This window comes from Octopus bimaculoides, chromosome 1 (assembly GCF_001194135.2).
Source record: "Octopus bimaculoides isolate UCB-OBI-ISO-001 chromosome 1, ASM119413v2, whole genome shotgun sequence".
Lineage (NCBI taxonomy): Eukaryota > Metazoa > Mollusca > Cephalopoda > Octopoda > Octopodidae > Octopus > Octopus bimaculoides.
Genome location: NC_068981.1, coordinates 3,947,506 through 3,950,280, shown reverse-complemented (window position 1 = coordinate 3,950,280; position 2,775 = coordinate 3,947,506). Strand labels below are relative to the sequence as shown.

Sequence of the window (2,775 nt, the reverse complement as noted above, 5' to 3'; positions counted from 1 at the left end):
ATTTTCTTCAGCCAGCATTTACTGTTTGTTAGTTAATATTGGTTTCAAATTTTGGCACAAGGCCAGCAATTTCTGGAGGGTGGGGGCCGAAATGTGGATACATGTGGATGGAAAGGGTCGCTGAAGGGATCACAGATGTGTAACAAAAGATTTCCAGACATTGGACATAAGAGAAATTAAGAACAATAATAAACGAGTAAAAAATAACTATGTAATGCATATATTTATTTGAAAACATAGAAAATGACCATTCCAAAATATATGGCAATATATATATATATCATCATCATCATCATCTTCATCATTTAGTATCTATTTTTCATGCTGGCATGGATTGGAGGTTTGACTGGAACTGGTAAGCTGGAGAGCTATATATATATATCTCAGGTAGATGGCCCTGCTCAATCTGTAGAAAAGGTATAGGTAGAAACTCCATAAGATGTACCCAATGTAAGCTTTGGACACACAAAAGGTGCAGCAACATCAAAGGAAGGTTAACAGAGAAACTATTCTTTGTATATGGAAGGTGCACAGGCATAATAAATGCTGAACATGTGTGGAAAATTGACTCCATCAATTGCCAGAGGGGGCATGCTAGACTAGAGGTAGTAGATAGCTTCTGGTATCCAGGTGACCAGGTTAGTAGTGGAGGTGGATGTTCTGAGAGCATAGCTGTAAGAATAAGATTAGGTTGGGCAAAGTTCAGAGAGCTCCTACCCCTGCTAGCAACAAAGGGCCTCTCTCAGAGTGACAGGCAGATTGTTTGATGCCTGTGTGTGAACAGCTATGCTACATGGCAGTGAAACATGGGCTGAGAACATGCGTAGGCTTGAGAGAAATGAAGCCAGTATGCTTCGCTGGATGTGCAATATCAGTGTGCATGTTTGACTGAGTGTAAGCATCTTGAGAGTAAAGTTAGGCATAAGAGGAACCAGATGTGATGTGCAAGAGAGGTGACTGCACTGGTATGGCCATGTGATACATACAGACAAGGACAGCTGTGTAAAGAAGTGCTGATCTGTGGAGGGAATCTGTGGTAGAGGTAGACCCAGGAAGACTTGGGACCAGGTGATGAAGCATGATCTTTGAACTTTGAACCTCACAGGCAATGAGTAGCGATCGAGAACTTTGGCAAAGTGCTCTGCTTAAGAGGACTCATCAAACCAAGAGCACCCATGCTGGTGGCACATAAGAAAATCAACCTTGAATGTTGAGCCTCATGGGAGCAAAGTAGCTGAATTCTTTTTGAGCGTTAGGTTTCATGGATGCAAGTAGCTGAGTTCCTTTTGAGCATTGGGCCTCATGGAGGCAAGGTGGCTGAGTTCCTTTGAGTGTTGGGCCTCATGGAGGCAAATGGCTGAGTTCCTTCAAGTGTTGGGACTTACGGAGGTAATGACTCAGACCTTTGGCATTATGTTGTGTTCAAGAAGAAGACCCATCAAGCTGAGCAAAATCGCAGTCATGGCAGATACTGGTGTCATGCAAATGGCACCTGTGCCAGCAGCACATAAAAGCACCCATTATACTCTCAGAGTGGTTAGTGTTAGGAAGGGCATCAAGACACAGAAAACCATGCCAAATCAGGTTGGAGTCTGGTGCAGCCTTCCAGCTTACCAGCCCTGGTCAAACCGTCCAACCCATGCCAGCATGGACAACGAACGTTAAATGATGAAGATGATGATGATGATATATATGTGTGATATATATACATATATAGTTGGAATTTACAGAAAAACAAAAGACAAAGACAGGTGTATAAACGCTCGGGAGGTGAGAAAGTCTTTTACATTTCAAGCCTACGCTCTTCAACAGAAAAGAATAAGAGAAAAAATAAACAGAGAGAGAATAAAAAAAGCTTTAGGGACTAGCGGTCAATGTATATATGTGTGTGTATACTTGATCTGATCGATAAGTATCCGGACTGTTGCCATAGTAATGAAGCTAAAGCACGCAGAGTAAAGCTGCTTGGCACAGTTTGACTTTAAACTCTGCTCTGCAGGCACACTAAGTTTTAACATTCTAACTCACTTCTGCTGCTTACAGCAGTGCTTGGAAGGAAGGTGTGTAGTGTGTGATCGTCACATTGACCATGACAGAGAGAAATGAGCAGAAAATCTGCATCAGATTTTACCAAAAGCTTGGCAATGCCTGCTCAGAGGCCTACGCAAAGCTTTTGAAAAGTTTTCATCGTTCTCGACACAATCAAGGAGATCTTGTGAAACTGAAACCCAAGTGTCTTTTTGGTCAGCTGAAAGCAGGTTTGGCACAAACTTGGCAGACATGTGTCTCATACCCAAATCTTCAGTGATAATGGACTGAACTGAACCGTAGCTAATCTGCACATCCTCTGATAACTCATGGATTTCCCCTCACAGCTGCATGCACACCTGCGGCGTTTTTCTTAGTTCTGCTGGTTGCAGGACATTTTTTCGACCTCTTGGAAACATCTGAACCACCCATACACTTGTGTGCGGTTCATACACTCCTCTCCATACATTTTCTGCAACTTTGCGTAGGGCTTTGAACAGCTATCGTCATGACAACTTTCTCTATCATGGTCAATGTGACAATCACACACTACACACCTTCCTTCCAAGCACTGCTGTAAACAGCAGAAATCAGCTGGAATGTTAAAATTTAGTGCACAAACACAGCAGAATTCAAGGTCAATCTGTGCCGTGCGACTTCACTCTGTGTGCCTTAGCTTCATTACTATGGCAACAGTCCGAAAACTTATTGATCAAACCTAGTATATATATATATATATATATATAT

The 2,775-nt window shown here is 42.3% G+C and overlaps 1 protein-coding gene across 1 annotated transcript in view; it reads left to right on the top strand.

Moving 5' to 3' along the window:
* Window positions 1-2,775, top strand: part of LOC106870634 (uncharacterized) — a 22,886-nt gene that overhangs the window by 11,625 nt on the left and 8,486 nt on the right. The gene's annotated exons all lie outside the window — the stretch shown is intronic.